The sequence below is a fragment of the Pygoscelis adeliae genome, unplaced genomic scaffold (assembly GCF_000699105.1).
Source record: "Pygoscelis adeliae isolate BGI_AS28 unplaced genomic scaffold, ASM69910v1 Scaffold224, whole genome shotgun sequence".
NCBI classification, from domain to species: Eukaryota; Metazoa; Chordata; class Aves; order Sphenisciformes; family Spheniscidae; genus Pygoscelis; species Pygoscelis adeliae.
In genome coordinates, this window is record NW_008824657.1 from 1,875,505 (window position 1) to 1,896,604 (window position 21,100).

The following is a 21,100-nucleotide window of genomic DNA, read 5'->3' on the forward strand; positions in this document are numbered from 1 at the left end:
CCAGCGCATTTGGCTTTTTGGTTTTTTACAGCGACCTCTTCTCCCTCTCAGCAGAGTTGTCTTAGAGTTCGGCCACGGGACTGAATTCGCCGCTGCCCCTTCCAAAACTTGAACAACAGCTCTGTCCCCCTGCCAGGAGTTTTCCTCCTCGCTCTTGCGGCCTTGCAAAATTGGAGGTGTCCCATGCTGCAAACTGGCCGCAGCCCCTGCAGCTTTGCACGTGCTGCCGGCACCGGCCGTGTTGCACGGAGATCCATTGCTCGCCCAGTGGTGTCTCGACTCACAAACTAATTAAAGTTCATGTCACTCCGGGAAGATGCAAAATGCTCTGTGAGTGCTAGATGTTATTATTTTAAGCTTCCTTTCTTTTTCCTGAGGCGCAGCAACTCCCCGAATCCCAGCTGGCACACCACATCCAGCCACAAAACACCGCTAATTGGGTGTTTCTCCTGTTGACCTCATTTCTCAAGCAGACCTTGGCTGGGTTTATTTCCGTGGGTTTTTTGGTTTTGTTTTTGGGGTTTTTTTGCCAAGAGGGCTCAGAAACTAGATAAACAGAAACCAGCCACTCGATGAGTGTCATGGCCAATCCTTGGTCGCATCTGCCCTGTTTCAGGGTACGATAATGCTGCTCTTCTCCCACCGTCATCCATTTTACACATCCAAGGAAATAAAGGGTAGATGGGAAGGAAGGGATCAAGGGTGGAGTGATGTTTTTGGAAGAGGTTTCATTCGGAAGAGGTCTCAGACAGGCAGGACCTAGACTGTTGCTCCTTCCCCTCAGCAAGGCATTATCAGGTCTACTGTCCTTAAGATGTTTTACTCCAACAAGATTTGGATACTGAAAGCCATCTTTTGTTGCCGATTCCCCTTCAAAAGGTAAGGTGACTTGTGCTATTAACGATGTAAAGCTCAGCCAGTCTCTCCTGGTACAACTCCCGCTGCCTGACGAACGCACCGGGTTCATTAGAGCCGGCTTTGTTCAAGTCTCCCCGAACTGGTTCACCTCCCAAAGAATTGAGTAGCATCCCATTAGTTCCTTAATTGCCTGGCGTTATTGGGAAGGTGCCTCCTCCAGCAAAGGCTCGGTGTCACCTTGCGGAGGTGGCAGGTGGAATCCTCTCCCTGATGTTCTCGAGGTGGCTCCTTTTCTTCCTTTGCACTCATATTTATGAAAACATATTTTATTCTGTGCCTTGGATTCTGCCCCATCTGCCTTCCCCGGCATTAATCAATTGTGCTGTTTCCCCCGTAGCATTCATTACCTCCTTAAAAATGAATGCAGAGAGAAAACACAATTAGGTGCTGCTTTGGTTAAATAATACTTTGAAAAAAACCCAGAAGAATGGCTTTAAAAATAGGGGGAGAGTGAAGATCGCACAGTTTGCACTAATGATGGAAATTACCTCAGGTTAAGTTGGATTTTAAATCAGAGGTTTGGGGGGGGTTTATTTTTTTCTTTTCTTTCCAGTGAATTATGACAAATATAGAGGCCTGCTGGATGGATGATTAGATTTTTTTTTTTTCCCTCTCCCATCCGCATTGAAAAATGAAATATTTCTGTAATATTAAATCCGTCAAATTGATCAAAGTGCGGTGTCAAAAAGTGTTGTAAGCGCTTCTTCTCATCCAATCCCCCCAGTGAGTGCAGACTAGAGACCTTTTCATATCCCTTTCTGGAGGCGGCTGGAGGTTACCTCTACTGAAAGAGTCTGTGCAAGAAATGAGTCTGCATTTCTCCATCTAATTCCCATAGTAGGGACTTACAAAGGGCTGCGGATTTGGCACGTGAAACTAAAATATGTGGTCCTCGGCTTTGTGGTTTTGTCTCTACGTATGTCCATAATCTGTCCTAATACCGTCTTTTTCCTCCTGCCTGATGGTGGGGTCAGGATTAGGGTGGATATGGCCGGAAAAGGGGGCGATAAAGGGAAGTTTCTACTTCTGTGGTTCAGCTTTGTGAGTAAATGCTGGGAGATTTATTGGTATTTCCCCTCCCCTTTTGTTTTTCTTTCCCCTGCTTACTTTCGCTGGAGAACAAGAAAACCAAACAAACCAGAAACCCCAAATATTTGGTGATTGTTTGAGGAAGCTAACACAGAGTGCATTCAAACATTTGGAGAGGTGGTAATCTGGGGTATTGCACAGCAGGATAAATGCAAAGCGTGCCCAGAAAAGAAAGATTTTTTTTTTTTTTTTGAAAGCTGTCAATGAGGAGAAGCTGAGAGGGTTGGGGGTTGCTAAGTCTAGAAAATAAGGGATGGTCTTCTTCAAGGAAAGAGGTTGTTATAGATAAGATGCTGAACAGTTGTATTCCGTTCCGAGCAGTTAGATGAGAAGAAATCGGCTTGGGTTTCAGCAAGAAAGATTTATGTTGGCTATGAAATGGGAGAAAAATCCCCTTCTGCTGGGGTGGCGGAGCATGGGAGCAGGTAATTTTTTGGGGTGTTACGGGCTCTCCTTCGTTGGCAGCGTCATTAAGAACGGGTTAAAGAAATATCTGTTGGAGGTTGCTGACGTGTACCTGATGCTGTCCCTGGGGAGGCGTGGGATAGAGACTGACCTGACGTCCCCTGTATTTCTATAAAGCTGCACTCGCAAGCGTGCGCCGGCTACTTCTATATCGCTATTAGTTCTGCTGTGCCGTTCGACACGAAACTTCGGTTGTCTTCAAAGAAAAGCGCCAGGAGATAAAAGGACACGGCTTTTGCATATGCTTGCGTATCGGGGAAGCGTGTTTGCTTGCTCTAGGAGGACGTATTTATTTCTGTGGCTGTGTGGAGAAGTGCTCTGAACTTCCATAAAATGTGCAAAGAGCAGCGAGTTTCGCTTCGTCTCTTGATGAATAGGCAGCGCTTTCTACGTGCAAAGCAAGGAGTGAAAGGCTCCTGTTCTCTTACGGAGTCGTTTCACTGCTTTGTGCCTCAGTGTCCCTCAGCTTCCTCTGTGCGGGCGTTCGAGATCAAAAGATGAAAATCTCCACTCTCCCAGACATCGATTACTTTGCTTTAGGAGCTCTTTGTGCTATCGACTAACCCTCGCGAGGGAAAATAAGCATTTTCCTTAGTTACACAAATGGGGAAGCGGGTGTAAAAGAGATGGAAGTCATTTTTCAGAAAGTCACTGACCGAAATGAGAGGAACTTAGAGCCCTCCTTCCCTGGCACGGCCTCTGGTGAGTGTCTGTATGCTCTGGTTAACCCAGAGGAGGATCTCAAGCAACCCTACAGAAATGCAGCAAAGAGATGGATTGCTGCAACGCTGCTGCTTACCAAATTAGAAACAATTTAAGGATTTAAGGATTAAGTACCATTAATTACTGCCCAACAAATGCTGAACTACAATGGAGCACTTCTGGAAATGGAGAGAGAAGTTCTGCGTGAATACTAAATGGCTTCATTAATGCTCGGTGCAATTTCATTGAGTGATAAATTAATTCGCTCGATGCTCCAAGAATTACTGAGCGGGACTGCGGGCACACGTGGTGAAGGAGCGGGAGCCCAGCTTCCCCTTGCCTGTGCAGAGCAAGTCACGCAGCTGTGGGACACTCCAGAGCAAGGTAAGGGATACCCTTGAGTAAAGAAAAAGTGAAGAAATCAGTTTACTGAGCGAGGGAAAACCCAAAATGCTGCTCCGCCTCATCTGGAAAACAGTAGAGGTTTTGGAGGTCAGGATGAAAGCAGGGGGGTCAAGGTCATCATCTCCCTCTTGCATCTGGAGATGGTGCTGCACCCTCCTGCGGAGAATGCTGTTCTGCTGCCGACGGTGGGACAGTTGGACATCAGCCCTGATTTGCCGTAGTATTCCCTGCATTTCTGTTCCCTCCTTCCTTTCCGCTGCAGCCGTAACCACGGGGCTGAACAGCCCTTTCCAGCCCATGGAATTCCTTTGGCTTCTGTGATCAAGCCCGCCTCCGTGGCTCATACAAGATGGTCCTGCCGTCAGGTACCAGGCGGGACGAGCAAGCCCGGACTTTGCATCCCCTTTATCTAATGCTTATGGTGAGCTCTTGCAAGGCTTGGAGCATCCCGGGTGCGTTGGCATTGCTCCAAGGGCATGTTTGCCTGGGCCTGGAGAAGGACCTGGTGCTTCCAAAATCTGGGGGAGGCACGTCTTGCGTGGGAGCCCGGCAAAGCAGTGGCAGCTTGAAACTGGAGTCTGCTTCCCCAGCAGCAATTTCCCCCAGAAGAATTGGAGGAGGAGGAGGGAGCAGCATCCAGCCAGGATGTCTTGCGGTGAGTAATTTCAGTTTCTCCTCTGGCTGTCATGGCATGACAGCTGCCTGGGCAGAGCCTCACCGCCTCCCTTTAGTACATGTTACTTGGAGTTCAGCATCGGTTTTCTGTCCCTCAAGACTTTTTAGCCTTCCGTTGCGTTGCAGCATTATTGATTGCTCACCCGGCCGTGGCCTGGAGCCTGTATTAGGTGTGAGCAAAGCACTGGCCCCAACAGGCCCGCGATACAGGGCAGGATGCTTTGAGGTTCGTTTCGCCGTCGGTCTTTTTTTAGCTCTTTTCTGCGTTGCCCTTTGGCTGCCTCCTGCGCCTTGCGCTGCGCCTTGCTCTTCCCGAGCAAATTTATGTTAACTGTAGAGGTCGGGTGGTTTCGTGGCTCAGCGGCGGGTCCCTTTTTGCCCCATGGTTTAGGGTCCCTCGGCTCGTTTGGTTTGCAGTCTCACTGCTGAAGGCAAAGAGTGGGAAATGGTAGAGAGAGACTTTGTTCCCTCCCTGCCAAAGGGAGCTTTAATGATGAGGACACGTGCAGGGGTCCGTTTCTGCCCTGCGTACGGCACTGTGGCTCTCCACCTCCCTCTGCCTCTTTCCTCTCCCAACCACTGCAAGATAGCCTGTCTTGAGGGTACCAGGGCTTGTCTCTTGCTATCACGAGACATTAGGACCCTTGTTTTGGTGCAGCCAAATGAGCCTTCGAGATATAATCCAAATATGCCTGATCTGCTTTGGCCAAGAGTCATGGGCGTCCAGCATGTCTACGTGGAGGGATGCAGGTGGACGTGGAGACTTCTCTCTGCTCTCCAAGACAGGCAGGGCTGCTCTGCCACGTGAGCTTGGTGCTCTGCCTTAGCACGTTTAATGGTCCTACATGGTTCCTGGTCCAGCCCCGGCAGCTCAGAAATGAGATGAGCGGAGATACTTGCATCCCCCCGCACCTGCCCATGAAGACGTGTCCTAGACTGGCCATTAAAGAACAGAGGAAGAATATCTAATTAACAACCCTAATGCTAGCAACGTGCAGAACCCAGACCAAAGTTTTCCTAGCGTAATGAGCTGATATAAAAGCAGCCAGAGGGAGACATCATCAGCTTTATTGGGCTGGCAAACCCAGGCAATATAGCTGCACATTCTTGAGTGCCATCTTCTGGCACCTTGTATGTGAATTAGTTGCATGTCTGTGTGGCTGGAGCAACCTGGTAACGCAGAGCTGCAGCCAGGCATGAGGAGCAAAGCGGATTTCCTGCATTTTCCAAGGCATCCTCGAAAGATGCATGGGGAGCGGACAGGTTGGTTGGGGTTTTTTTTGCATCCTACCATCCCTTTGGCTGTTGAGTACCTGCCTCGGCCAGCACGAGGAGCCGCGCGTCTGCCAGTCGGCCTCTGCATGGGGTTGGTATCGGCTCCCCGTGCCAGTTGGGAAGCATCTGTTTACTGGTTTATTTATCCCCTCTGCAGTCACGGTGGGAGGATAATCTCAGCAACATGCCACATCTCGTTTACAAGCCAGCCCCTGAGAAGTTAGAAGTGCAAGTTGTGGGGTGGGGAGGAGGCGGGGGAAGACGTGGAGTTGCGCACACTGGGGACAGAAAGGGGAGTTGGGGAAATGTATAAAATATTAAACGACATCGTGGCGAGACACTGACAGGGGTAGAACAATAATTAAAGTAAACAGCACTTCAAAAGCCTGGCTAAAACTCACATTTAAATTGCAAGTCAGTGCAGGAACAGCTCATATAGCCACGTATAAATGTGTTTCCAGGAACCTTTTAAGAATATTAACGGTGATGGAAGCAGAACAGCAATGATTCAGACTTTATGGTATGTGACAATCCAGGAGGTCACCAGACTCATGCTTGGCTGTTGGTATAAGGAACCTGATGAGAGCTTGGATCTTGCCAGAAGAGCGGGTTTCTTTCCAGGGAGACTTCAGGAGAGAGGGATCCTGAAGTGAGCAAGGATGGAGCCTCTTCTCTTGCCAGGCATGTGCACGGTTTTCCTTCAGCCCCGTGGTGGGACTGCACCTCTATAAACTAGGTGGCAAGGGTCTCTGTGATTTTTGTTCCCTACAGGCAATCCCTGGTTGTATCCCGCTGCCTGCTTCCCCAGGCTTTGCCCTAGTTAGCTTTAAATGACCCGGGTCAGGTTCTCGTGCGTTCTTGCTTGGGATTCTGCAGCACATAACACCATCAGAGCTGCTTTCTTGAGCTCCCCTTTGCTTGCAGCCGCCCGTTGCTCCTGGTGATGCCTGCTGCTCCATTCCCAGTCTGGAGCACGCTCGCTCCCCACGTGTATCGCCACGCCAGCGCCTGGATATAGCAAAGGACCCATCGCGTAGTTGGAAAACTCAGGTCAGGACTGAGGCCATGCAAAACAAGCTGAGCAGCAGCATCGTGGGTGCCTCGCTCCTTCCCCGAGACGGGAGATGACACAGCACCTTCCCTCCCTGGCTCTGCTCGCCGTCAGCAGAACAGCACGGTTTGAATTAAGGGCCAGAAATCAGTGTCAGATTTGTCGTGACTCCAGCGCTGAACACCTTTGGGCTACAGAGCAAATCTCTTAATTATTCCCCGTGCCATTTGCCCTCGCCTGTACAAGGACTACAATAGCTCTGTCCTTGGGGAGGACGAATTCTCCTTAGTCCTGATAATACTGTGATTTACAGAGGATTTCCCCGACTAGCCTTCAGGGCACGGTGTTACCTAATGGAAGCAATTAAAAAGCATTGGGAAGTGACCCCCTGAAAGTTCAGGCAGCTACAGACAAAATAGGGGAATTAAGAGGCAGACTGCGGAGAGATACAGGAGTGTGCGGTTGCCTTCAACCCGCGCTGCAGCGGGTACACGTGGTCGGAGCAGGGTGTGCTGGTGGGCACCGGGAAGGGGATGCAGCATGAGGGGCTGAGCAGGAAAATTGCAGGTGGAGTATTTTTTCAGTTGACTGTGTATTTTCGTAAGAGGCTTTTTTGGATATTTCAGGCTTGGGAGGTCCTTCCTGGGAGACTGCATGGAGGTTTAACTTCCCACAAGGTTCAATTTTCCAGAAGTTTAAGTTTCCAGACTTTCCAGCTGTCTCGTAGCAGTAGCAAACTCTTTTGCATCCTTCTGTGCTGCAGCTGCTAAGCTGCTGTTTGAAGGAGAGCATTAACCCCTGCTTTATATATGGGGAAACTGAGGCACGACAGGAGGGGAACGGGTCTAAAGGGGACAGTGCCTAAGCCCAGGGTCTCCCAGGCTGGGCAGGCAGTCCTGCTGTTTCCTAAGCAGGCAAGAAACGCCCTCGGCAGCAGCACTGGCAGCCGGGGTGAGCCTCACCATGGCTTTACCCGTGAAATACCTGTATTGCTGCTCCTTCCCAGGGTAGTCAAGAGCAGCCAGCAATCAGAGACCTCCATCCCTAGCGCCGGACGGACAGCCCTAACAATTTCCAAGCGTGGTTGCCTTCAAAATATTCCAGTCACTCCTGGGCGATTTGCAGCCTTGGCAGCCTGATGATATTTTGTCCCTGTTGAAGTGATGGCGACCGCGTCGGAGCCGAGGGCCACCGAGGCAGGGTCTGACCTTCCGCTCGGGAGGGTCTGGGGACACCGTCCATCAGCAGCCACGTCGAGCAACCCAAGTTCAAGAGAGGTTGGTCCCGTCTCCCGAGGACGAGTGTTACCTGGACCTCTCCCCATGGCTGCACGTTTACCACCCCAGCAGGAGCAGCATTTCAGACGCAACTGGGATCTTCAGTGATGGGCTGGACCCACTCACAAGCTATCCCGACACATCCCTGGTGCAAACGTTTGGGAGGGGGGGCTGCAGACCTGCTCCCTCTCCCACTTCAGCTGGAGGGGCAGAGGGTGGAGGCTGAGAGCTCGGGGCTTTTTGGGGTGACCACGCTTTGTAGCGGTCAGGAAAACGGGAGAGCAAATTTTTGCTTTCTTAGCCAAACTCCTTGCCCCTCAATAGAGGAAAGCATAATTTTGTTTTGGAAAAGACTAGCTCTAAACGTAATCAATTTTTTTTAGTGCCTAGGTGGAAATTCAATACCACATGAAACCCTTTCTCGAAGCGATCGTAAGTTTAGCACAGACAGGATTTCCCTTTTTCCCCCCCTTGCAAATAGAGTGGTTGAAAGCCTCCTGTCAGGATTTTCCCAGCATGCGGATGTTGTTTTGACCTAGATGCTTAAGCATTCGTTTACTGCTGAAGTTTTGCATTTAGAGGTCTTAAGAGTTTGTATCGTGGGCTGTCTGGAAAGCTCCGAAAGGGAAAAAAATACCGAGGGCAGCTCACGAGTTACGAAGGAAAACCGATTTGACGTTATTATGCCTCCGTTTATTGGCAGCCCACAATGAGATGTAAAGAAATGTCAAAAAATCCCATGTGCACGTTGGTTTGGTTCAGGAAAAAATTGCTGTTTGCCTCTGCCCGGAGGCTACGAGTCACTCCGTTAATGCAGAAGGCACTGAAATGACCCCTTTGTTTTTCCTATGATCACTTCTGATAGCGCGCTCTGCCAGAGATATCATATCTTTGATCTCTCAGTGCTGATGTTAAGTCTCTCTTGAGTTCAGTAGTATCTCCTTGAGATTAATACTTCGTGGCATTCTCAGCACCAAGCTGTCCTAACCCATACATCACAAGATGTCACGCTTCGCACTCGCCTCCTGCCTCAATGACTTCACGCTGGCACAATAAATAACCCTTGGCCAGCTCCGCTCTCCCCCGTTCGTTGTGTTACAGAGAGTTTAACGAGGAACGCGGACGCTCTCCGGAAGCGAGGAGGGAAGGGATGCTTCTGAGGCCGGAGCGGGCGTGAGGACGGTCCTGCTTCCCTCTCCGGAGGGAGGAGGCTGCTGAAATTTTGCGAGGGTTATTCCTCTTCCCTCTCCCGGGCAGAGGGAGGGAAGATGCACGGCGGTTTCTCTGTGACGCCTTATAGGGAGTGACAAACCGGTGTACCCCTAGGGTGCCCATCTGCCAGCTAGCTCGTTTCATATCCTGTCCGTTAGGTGAACGAGATAGGAAAATCACTTTCTGCTTTGGCTTTTACTTTGGCGCCTGCTTCTTCGCTTGCTTGCTTGTTTTCCGAGGGCAGACCGGGCTCCTTTTGCAGGACAGGCTAGGCGTAAAAACACCTTCCCTTTTCTTTTGTGGGGTGAGTGAAGCGGGCTGTCAAACCACGGTGCTGCAACCCTGCAAAAGGACCACAAAATCCAGATGGGGCTGACTTTCGGAGGCCTCTGAAACCCCCTGCGTCACCCTGACCCTACCGGGCGCAAAGCCCCCACCTTGCTCAGGGGAAGAAGGGAGTTTTTAAGGGAACTTTAACATTGCGTCCGTCAGAGGTTGAGTTTCTGCGGGCGAACGTCCACACTCATCGAGCACCATTTAATCTTGAAATGTCAGATGTTGAGAGGGTACCGGCAATGCAGAGCAGGGTCCGGGCTGCTGCGGCCTTGCTGCTCTCGGGATTGAAATAAGGTCATGTCCATGCTGCAGCCAGGGAGCAATGGAAGTCCTAGTCTTGGAGATGCTTGAACACGAGCTTTGCAAGATGTACCCAGGGGTTGCAATCTGCTGTTGTCTGTGCAGTTTGGGGTGAAGAGGACTTTGCACGTTGGTTTTTTTTCATCAGTCCGGGGTCCGTCACTTATTTCGTGAGCATTTATGTGGTTTTGGCGGTGCTGCTGAAGTATAACGTGCCGTTCAGTTGACTGTGTTTCGGGGACCGGGGAGTCGAGCCTCGTACAACATTGCAAAACACCTTGGTCTTCATGCCTCCTATCTCAGAGGCACTCTGCAAATTCAAGGGGAAGAAAGGTCCCCCGTTAACTCGCACCCACGCAGCCTCCCTCCTCTCCCTCGGTGCGCTCGGCAAGGGGGAAATGAACCTGAAGGACTTACCCAAGCGTTGCATTAACGCGCTTGCCTGGGAGCTCTGCGGGCGTGATGTGGCATTGCACCACGTCTAATGCGCTGCCCCATGCGACGCGATGCGCTGGGGCGAGGACCGAGCTGCCGACCGTCCTTGAGAAAGGGGTTGGTGTTGTTTTTGCACAGCATGGGGTTACTGAGGAAGAAATCCTTCAATTCCCTCGCTACTGATTTTAGGGAGATGATTGAAAGGAAGAAGTAAAGTCTCAGGGGAAGGAGTGAAAACCCCAGCACTAGACAGTGCTAAAATGAGGTGTCCTGCAGTCTGAGACCCTCCTGTTTGCGGGCAGACGGGCTGTGCATCCCCTCACGCTGCTCAGGGTCCCTCCAAGGTGCCAGTCGCAGCTCCCTTGTTGACAGAGGGGCTGTTTCCTCTCATTTCTGCTATAATCTCATCTTTTAAAGCACATTTAAGGCTCAGAGCACCACCTGCTCAGAGCCAAAAGGTACCTGGCCCAAAGAGCACCAACAAATAGCTGCAAGCACGGATGCTTTCCCAAAAGAAGAGGTGATGAGGGCATGCTGCAAGGCTTTCTCTCCAAAAAAAAAGGGCTGTATGGGCTGGGTTCAATTTAATACGGGCTGGATTGGCCGTTTCTGTGTCAAAGTCCAGGTGCAAAGCGGACTGTGCTGAATCTCTGCTGCTGCATCTAATACTAACTCACAAATACCGTTGCAACCTGCCTCTCACGGGAGCATGGTGCTAACGGGGCCCAGCAGGCTTGGGAGCGCAGGTACAGCGTGCGCCTTGCGGGCTGGGTGGCTGATAACGAGAAGGGACGATGCATTTTGAGAAACCCCCTTCTTTTCTTTTTTTCCACCGGCCTCCGGGCAAAAGGGTTTCAATTTTTAAAGTTCTGTCACAACAGGTTAGAGCATTAGCGATCATGGTTCACTGCCATCTGTATTTGTTCCGTTTGTGGCATTTATGATGGTTATCCACATTAATTATTTTGCTGCTAAAGTCCCTTCTAATTTCAGAACGCTGTTATTTCTAAGAAAGATGGATATTAAATATGCCACACATCAGCACGGGGTGGCATTACACCATGCTATTAAGTTCTGATGCGAAGGCTTGGCAAAAAATAACTTTGCTATTTGTAATCACCGTGAAGTGTTTTAGTGTTGCAGCTTGGAATAAGAAATAAAGATGATGACAGGAACTGATTTCTTATTAGCACACGGTGCAGGAGTTTACATAAATCAGGAAGGAAATAACAAGGTAACCCTCGGCTGGCCAAATCCGCGCGGGTACCCGTTGGCCGGGGTCTGATGGGGAATGGGCTGGGTACAAAGCCTTTGAGGGCATCTCCGCGCAGCACCACGGTCCTTTATCTGCCCGGGGAGGAGGCGAGACCCTGACTGGGCGGAGTGAACCATCGCTCCAGGAAGGATGGAAAGACCCATCAATCCCGAGGGAGGAGCTGACCCCCCCCCAGGTGTTTTGGGGCTGGTGTGTGGTGGTGCAGAGACTCGGCAGCGCTTGTCCTTGGGCGGAAGGAGCCTTTCGCGTGCACGTGGGGCTACGTTTTGCATGCACAACCGTTTTGCCCTCCCTATTGTTGCTTATAGATATGTTAGGCTTTTCGGAAGCCGCTGCGACCCCATGGCTTACAGGTGCTACCCCCTTTTCTAATGCATGGGGGAAGCCCCGGGGCTTGCTGTAGACCAGCCTGCAAGGGTCATGCACTCCTGGGAAAGCAAAGGAGAGGGGTTTTTTAACCCGTGAGGGGGAAACGGATTCCCCCATCGCTCCTGTGTCTCTTAAGGATGCAGCGTCTGTGCCCGATCAATGTGGTGGGACAGCCGGAGAGCCAGGTCGGATGCGACTTGCAGATGGCGTTAAACATCCGAGTTCTGCAGCGGCGGGCTGCGTGGCATGCTCTTGCCCGAGCTGCCCTTTAAATACGGCTTGATCTACAGAGCAACCCTCTGTTATCCTGCCAGGGAGGCAGGAAGGAGGTGATGCACCCACGATCTTGGCAGTGGTGTTGAACCCCGGGTGAATTTGGCTTCAGCCAAACAGGGTGTAGAGTTAAAGGTGATTGTCAAGGGCACCTGGGAAAAGAGGGAAAAGGAATTGCATGAGTAACTGCTTGGCAGGTTACTAGAGGTTGTAGCAACAGCTGGGGATGGGGTTAAGGGGCAATTTGCCTTGGGTCGAGCCTAAGGAAAATTCTTTGTGATTTTCAGCAAACCGGGCCAAAAAAAAAAAAAAAAACCCAGAAAAAAAAGGAAAAAAGAAAGAGGTTGAGATCAAATGCAACATTTTGCTCAACTCCCGAGTGGAATGTTCCCTCTCAGCAACAAGTGTTTGTGTACAGGTTTCGCTAAGAGTGCGGGATAATTTGAAATGAAAAGTAATCTAAAGGGGGAAAAAGCTCCCCTCTAATTTTTTTCTTCAAGTGTCAAAACAAATCTCTGTAATTCCTTGGGGGTTTTTTGATTGTTTATTTCTGGCTGCTGTGGTTTTAGTTCCTCAAGTCGTGGAAAATTCGGCAACGCATCTCCAGAGTCGTCTGTGCCTTGGGGAGATGCTGCAGGGTGCAAAAATTTCAGCTGCATCCACTCGGGCATCTCAGCTCCCAGGGTCTGATCCCACGGGTGCTTCAAACCCTCCTTCTGCCCTGAGTTTAGCAGCAGTAGTGGGTGCTCAGCTGCTTGCAGACCGAGATGTTGAACGCAAGTCTTTGCACCGCAGACGGGTCCTCGAGTCCCAGTCTGCTTTGTGTCTCCGCTTCCACGCAGCTCATGCTCAATACAGAAGGATACGCCAACTTTCTCAACGGTTATTGCCTATTAATTAAATGCTAATTAATTATTAAAAGGGTATTTATTGAGATTTAACAAGTCTGCAGCTAAAAAAGAAGAAAAAACCTGGCGGTGACAGGTGTTACACTCCAGTAATGAGGTTCTTAATAATCAATTGGCATTTGTTTGACTTAGAATAACATTCTTATTAAATCTAAATCAACTCTTTACTTGAGACACTTAATTACATGTGGGTTATTTTTTTTCCCCGCCGCCTTTCCTTGGCGCGGTGGGAGTTCCCAGCCCGCGTCTCCAGGCGTAGACGGAGGAGGCTGTACCTTAATAAATATGAAAGGTGATGGTTATTCATCGAGAGTGCCACTTAAGGAACGATTTCCCCCAGCTCCCGTCCACGCTCACGCTAACAGGAGTTTTAAGGGCTCATTCGCCTTTCATTAGGAAAGCTGGCGCGCTGGGGAGAGCTATTTGGCTGGTACCAGCCCTGTGTCCACCCCAGGGCAGCCGCTGCCACCGAGCATCCTCCTTCCTTGATTTAGGGAGGGAATTACCAGCCTCACCTTTCACTCGATTATTTAATAGAAATGACATTTAGCGTCGGGAAAAGTTGCTAGCGTGGTGCTAGAAACCCACAGGAGGGGAAAAAGTAAAAATCCCTCCAAGCATCTGCGTGACCATGGTACCCCGTGGAGAAGCAAGAGATTCGCAAAAAGCCGCGGCCATTGCTCTGGCTGAAGTTTTGTGTTGCTGATGTGAAGGCGAAAGGCTCCCTGCTCCATTATCCAGACAGTTCGGTTCCTCCAGGGCCAGCGTCGTCTTAAAACGTCGTCGTTGGGTACATTTTTGCCTTGCAAGGAAATGGGAGGCCAGGCAGGGGAGCGACTGCTGGCTTTAATCGAAATTTAATTACTTCCTCTTTTAATGCGGCTTTTAAAAAGGAAACAAGGATCCCAACCGGGTGCTCTTTTAGCACAATCAACAACGGGAGAGGGGGAAGAAAAAGTAACCAACAGCAACAGACAATCTGTGCTGTTAGAGGATCGTTATTCTGATATTATTTATTTCAGACTTTTTGATACTCTCCAGTGCTTGACTTCACAGGCTCATTTAGTTCCTTTCAAAGGCAAGGCAGCGCTGCAATTTGCCAGGAGAAAATGTGATAAACATTATCAGGGGGGGGAAGGAAAAAACCCGGAGACTTTAGGGATAAACATATATTTATATATATATATTTAGGGGCTGGGGAGACGTGGGTGTGTGGAAAGTGTAGTTCACGGCTTCAGAGCCACAGGACAGGGCGCACCACCCGGGGCAGAGGATCCAGAGGTTCCAAGCGATGGTCGCTTCAGCTGCCTCTCAAAGTTCAAAGCACTTCCCTGCGTCTTGCCTGGGAAGACGGTGGCGGGCATGAATATTTTCCTCCACCTCCTCCTTTGATGTCTTTCCAACTGTGAAACCCTGGCATCGGCGGGATACGCTCTGAGGCTCCCTTCGAGAAGTGCTGGGCGCAGAGCGAGTTGGGCAGGGTGGCTCTCGGGGTGCTGTCAAGGGGGAAGAAATGCTGCAATCCCAATATCTCCAACCCGAGGGGAAACATCACCTGTTACCCTGGTGTTAAACAAACTTTTATTTCCCCCATGCCCAGCCCTGTGCCGAGGCGATGCGTATTACTGTTTACACAAGGACCACTCCAGGAGGCTGAGAACATACGTGTGTAATTTGTATCTCAGAGGCTGTTTTGCTTTGCATGAGAGGCGTTGCAGAGCTGCAGAGAGGGATGCCAAAGCGCATCAAGGCAGCGGTAGGTTAATAGGCCCCCTCTGACCCTGGCGAGAGAGTCGGGAGGTAGATGATGTTTCGTGGGATTACCCAAAAATGAGAGAGCTGGGGTCTGTCCCAGCTTCGTGGGAGCACAAATCAAGGGGAGGAATAAACTGTCATCTCTAGAAAGAGTCTTGAGCATCCCTAAAACTTTGGGAGCTCCTGGGCATTGCCGCCAGAAGGCGTCAGATCACGATGTCATCGTATCGCTAGACTCTGCCTGGGTTATTACTGATAGTCAGTGAGAGCCGTTGCATCCAATTAGTTGTATGGATTAAGAGAATCCCTTCTGAAGTTTGCTATCCCAGGAAAAAGAAAAAGAAAAAAGCTTGAATAAACTGGTTTGGATGAAAAGAAAGCCCTCAAAAAGCTTTTGTCATAGGGGGCTCTGTCAAGTCATCACGTCAATGCAGCCTTGATGGGAGCGCAGTCACCTTTGAGGGTAAAATGAGCGGATTCTGGAAAGTTTCAGTTGAAGCAAAGTTGGTAAAAATGGCATTTTCTTCCAGTCCTGTTCTTTTTCTGGACATCTTCAAACCGACTTACTGCCACGCTTTATTCCCCACTTGCAACACAGCAGCCAGAATATTGTTGCATTGATTTCCATTGATTCCATTGATTTCCATTCATTCCATTGATTTCCATTGATTCCACTGACTGGAAAAGGGGAAACATAACCCCCGTTTTTAAAAAGGGAAAAAAGGAAGACCCGGGGAACTACAGGCCGGTCAGTCTCACCTCTGTGCCTGGGAAGATCATGGAACAGATCCTCCTGGAAGCTCTGCTAAGGCCCATGGAGGACAGGGAGGTGATTCGGGACAGCCAACGTGGCTTCACCAAGGGTACGTCCTGCCTGACCAACCTAGTGGCCTTCTGTGATGGAGTGACTACATCAGTGGACACGGGAAGGGCTACAGATGTCGTCTGTCTGGACCTCTGTAAGGCCTTTGACATGGTCCCCCACAACATCCTTCTCTCTAAACTGGAGAGGTGTGGATTTGATGGGTGGACTGTCCGGTGGGTGAGGAATTGGTTGGATGGTCGCATCCAGAGGGTAGTGGTCAACGGCTCAATGTCCAGATGGAGATTGGTGACGAGTGGCGTCCCGCAGGGGTCCATATTGGGACCGGTACTGTTTAATATCTTCATCAGTGACATAGACATTGGGATCGAGTGCACCCTCAGCAAGTTTGCAGGTGACACTAAGCAGGTGCCTTGTCGGCTCAGACTCATAGCAGTTTTTGGGCACAGCCTAATTTCTAGCGAGATTTGCCTTTCCTTTCTTCCCTCCCCAACAGCAAGCAGGCCATCCCGGCGTGCCGGCGCATTCCAGCACGACATCTTGGTGTTTGGGGTGGGTGGGCGGACGGATGGCTTCTGACATGCCTCGTCCAGAAATTCCTCTCGAAAGGGAGTCTTAAAAACAAAAAACACCTCACCACAAATCATGCAATTCATTTATCATCAAAAGGACCGTGATATTGAAAAATGAGCCTTGATGTTGCAAAATGATTGAAATGCGTGGAGATAATTTAACTATAGCTACCTTGGCCAACCAGCCCTTTTATGCTCGGTGCCGCGTGGGTTTATACATACATATGTATTTTTGGGGGGTTTTTTTGTGGTTTTTTTTTTTTGCAAAGAGACACCCTGACACATGCCGCCGCTTTCAAAGGCTCTTTTGGGATGAATGTGGCCTTTGGTGGGTTATCTCTAACGGTGGTGGAGCTGAACCCTCTCTGCTGGGATTCATCTGAAGTTTGCGAGTTGCAAAGCTGCGTCGAGCCCTGCGATTTCCCACCGTGCTTGGGTTTCCCACGGGAAGGGGGCCGGAGGCAAGCCCGCGATGCCAAACCTCCCCGGTTAGAGCATCCTCACCTGCTTGTCATTGGAAAGGGGCAGGAGAAGGGGAGAAAATAAACCAAACCACGCCGTACCTGCAAAATAGCCGTCCTGGACTCTGCCTCACACCTGTAAAGCTCCAGCACTCCCGTGCGTGTCTTTATCTCAGCACACGCAACAGCCAGTGGCGCGTAGCTGTTGTAGAGCGGCCAAATTTACTGGGAACGAATTAAAAAAGGAGGGTTTCCTCAAGGAAAAAAAAGAAAAAAAACCAAACACCAACCCTAAAGCAACAGCAAACTGCTGAAAAGAAACCAGCCCCCTCCACCTCTCCTGCCTCCTGCTTTGGCACCGTAACGGAGCTTGTAGCCGTTATACGACTTCTTTTTTAATAGAGTCTTAGCCGGCCTGGGAGAGGGATTTGCTCTCCCCAGAGCCTTGTCTTCGGGACGCGTGTCAGAAGCATCCTTAAATCTTCAGGAAGGAAAAAAAAAAAACCAAAACCAAACCAAAATAAAGGAGGAGGGCAAGGAATTAAATCTCAGAAACAGCAAACCAAGGTAGCTTGAATCTGACAATGAGCCAGGAAATTCACGTTTTAGGGCCAGTCATCTTGCTGGCCAACAGGCGGCCTCCTTTTCTCCATGCAGCACAAGTCCCAGGCTTTACTTAGTGTTCTGCCTTTTGCCAGTTTATCTGATGGAGAGTTTTTCTTCCCAGAGTAATGTCTATAAGGTAGGTAGACAGCTGAGAGTGGATAGATTGCTTTTTGAAATGCTCCAGAGACTTATTTGCTACCAAATGTGGCTACTGACACTAAACAGATTGTGGTTGTTATTATTATTATTATTCTTTGCTGCTGTTAACTTCTTAGCACGATGCCAACTGGATTATCCCGCTTTTAAAATATCATTTCAACAGTTTGAAAAGTCAGTGCGATTTGGGGTGAGATTTGGCAATTTCTAGGTTTCTCCAGCTCGCCAGGGACATTTTCAAGCAGGTTTGGGAGCAGGGAGGGCAGGCAGCTCCCAAGGCCGGCAGGAAAGGGGATGGCTAATTGCAACCCAATTTCAACAAAAGTCATTATTTTCGTGTTGATTGGGTTTTTATTTTCAATATTTGATGTGCTGAGGAGTTAAACGGGAATTATTTTGGATGGCTCACACCTTTTTTTCTCCCTTTTTTTTTTAAAACCAAGTTAGCACATTTCATTTCAGCGTTGAGGGGTTATTTCTCACGTTTATTTTTCACGTTACAGTCGCTTCATTTTGAAAACATTGCCACTGGCCATTTGTTGAGTTTTCTGAATTAGGAAAAAAAACCAAAATATCTGAAAACAGACTACTCTGATGACTCACGAAGTCCTGTGTCAGCTTTTCTTTCCCTCGGAAAGAAGAAGATGAATTGGGTGAAATCTTTCACGCAGCTCCCATGATAACACCGGGGATGGCGCTTAGGAGGGGTGAGCACCAGCCAGTCCGAACCCATAACCGAATATTTCCCAAGGTACCGCATCCTCCTTTCTCTCTCCCTGGCTCTTCACCAAACTCACGGCAAGGTGGGATGGCAGCACCTTTTGAATGAAAACAGCTCTCACAAGCCTGTTTTGGGGGGTTGTATGTTTATTTTCCCTCCTGCCATATCTTAAAAGCCGCGTCAAAACCCTTTGCTTCAATCCCGGCCAGACTTTAAGAGGCGACCCGAAGCCTGAGGACTCCTTTCTGTCCCGTAAATACGTATGCATGGGGAGATATGAAACAAAATCAGAATTCAGTAAACTGCGTGGTCTAAATCGACATCAAAATACGCTGGCAGCAAATGAAATATGGAAAGCGGGAGCAAAAAATAATTCAGGACTTGGGAAGCGAATTCATCGTTTATGAACATCACTTGTATGTAGGTCGAGGCTCTTTGCAGGGTAGGGGTGAGCTTTTACCCTTCACAGCGAGCCGCTGCTGCGCGGGGCTGTTGTTTCTCTTTTGCTCCTTCCTTTACAGAGCAGAGGAACCAAAATGCTGCTTTTCAGGGTGGGTTTTGCTATCGGGAAAGGCTCAGGCTCCTGGAGGTCGGAGTGTCTCCGCTTGGTTGTGTAGCGGTACCAAAAATTGAGGTTCCTCTGAGGCATCCTCTGTTTTGTTCTCCACCTTCTTGGCTGGGAAACTCCTGTGCGCGCCCACGCGAGCGTCGCTGCCTGCAGATCCCCTGGGTGCAAAACCCCGTCGCTCTGCCCCTCACCACGGGGGATGCCCTGAGCGTCCCGGAGGTGGGTGGGGGAAGAAGCAGCGCCGGGGGTTTAACCGACCCCCAAGCTGGTTTTCTAAGGTGCCTGCCACCCTTTGCAGTTAACAGCTGTCTTTCGGCATTTGCTCACCCTACCTGCCGAAAGGGCGGGGAGGGATGCGCGGGAAGAAGCAGCGGCCGATGCCCTCGGCGCTTTGCTGCCGGTCCCCGGGGTTGAAAAGGAAAGGTGGGAGCCTGCAAAGGGCACCTCCGGCAGCAGCTCAGCCTCCCAAAGCCTTTCCCATCCTCCCTGGCCTGCTGGGCATTAGACGCGTTGGCACCGTTTTGAGGCTGCCGACGCGCAGGGATATCTGATATTTTGGGGACAGCGGCGTGGACGCCGGCAGCTCTCAGACCTTGCAAAGCTGTTCGCATCTCCTCTCCCCGTGAAATATGCCCTCAAAGCGAGCGGAGAAACGGCCCTCCGGATCTTATTTCAGACGAGGCTTGTTTTGGCATCATTTGCTCTGGCACCGTTCAGCTCCTGTTCGCATCCAAGCCGTGCAGAGGGAACGTGGGAGGGTGCGTTTGTTTATTTGCTGTACGTGGCAGACTGCGACGCCCGCTGCCGCGCGCTGGGAAGGAGACGCTGGCGCACCAACCCCGATGCTCTTTAAACGGTCCTCGAAGGAAACAAGCTTTGGAGGCTGCGACGGGGGACTTCGCGGCGCTTCCCGGCCCTCCTGCCCCTCGTCTCGCCACTGGGAGCCTTGGCAGGAGTTCCCCTGGCAGGGATCTCCTCTCACCTCCCGGTGCCAACGCTGCCGGCAGCTCTGGGAGCATCGCCGCGCTCCTTCCCCCACCCCTCGCCTTCCCCCAGGCCGCTTACGTTTTTGCTTCCTTCTTTCAGGGCTGAATTACACCCTCTCTCTGCAATTTAATTGCGATTAGATGCATGAGTGGTGCTGCCAGATAAGGCTAGAGGCAGTCAAAGATGCGTTCGCCCCCCCGGTCGTTTCAACGACAGTTTATTTATATTTTTTTTTCTCCTATTTCTTTTTTTCCCTCCTCCTTTCTATTTTTTTTCCCACCCTGGTTGGTCTGCTTGTCGTCATTTCCCCCAGTTCCCCCATAAATGAGCTGTTGCCTGCAGGAGAAAGATCCCCGCAGCGTTGCTACTTTCAGTCAGATAAATCCACGAGGCTCCTTGTTTTCCTTTTTCTGAATATACTTTCCCCCCCTTGCCCCTGGTTCCACGCCGTCCTCTTTTTTCCCCCATTTTCCTCATTATACCTGAGCGTTGCCAGCCTTTAGCAGTCAATACCGTTTACGTCATGTCACAGTAGGAGTGGGAAAAGGAGAATTTGTTGAAAATCTTTAAATGGGGAGAGGAATTTTCTCCGAGAAAGAACAAGCGCAGCTCGCAGCCCGAGTTTGGAAGAAGTTTGACAAGGCAGCTCAGAAGGCGGAGAGAGGGGTATGAAACGATCTCTCCCCGCTCCCCTAATTTACAGCTGTGACAATACGTCTTTGTGTATAAGGGGGGGGGGAAATCAAAATAATAAAAAAAAAAATTCATTACGTGCCTTTCGGCATTGACCAGCCCGAGGAGACGGGAGTTATTCTTAAGAAAGTCATGTATCTTCTTTACTTTGGCATCAACATAAATAAAATTATTTATGTCTCAAATTTAAATGCTCTGCACCTTTAGCAGGCAATAAATTCTTGTCTCCTGCCCCTTTATGTATTTCTTTCTCGCTCTAGCCTTCGCTACTGAATATGAAACCGCAGCTCCCCTCCCCGCTCCGGGCAGGGGGAAGGACCCCGAAGTTTTTTCCACCCTTCCCCCCCTGCGCGTTAGCCTGGGGGAAGGATGAGCGATGCCAGAGCCATGCGCGGTCCTTCCCCTCATCCAGCCTTGCTTTTCCCCACCACTGTGAGCCCCGCCAGGGCTGACAGGGCTGTCAACTTCCCCGTGCGATGGGTCAGCCCTGACGTTTCATCATTTGGGTATTAATTGCTGCTTGGGACGGCGGTTTGATGGCGTGTGATGCCCGGGCTGGGGGGGGGACGGGACGGGGGACACGACCCTACTGATGCCGTGGATGCTCCTGGTCCGCCGTCAGCATTTTTCTCTTGCTTGATGACTTTAATCAAAAGGGTTGTTGGCGTGCCAACAGCGAGAGGCATGGGAAGCCGGGAACACACACAAAAAAAGACAGACCTCATAAACACTGCATCCCATCCATTAATGGCCTCAAGGTGCGCCAGGGGAGGTTTAGATTGGATGTGAGGA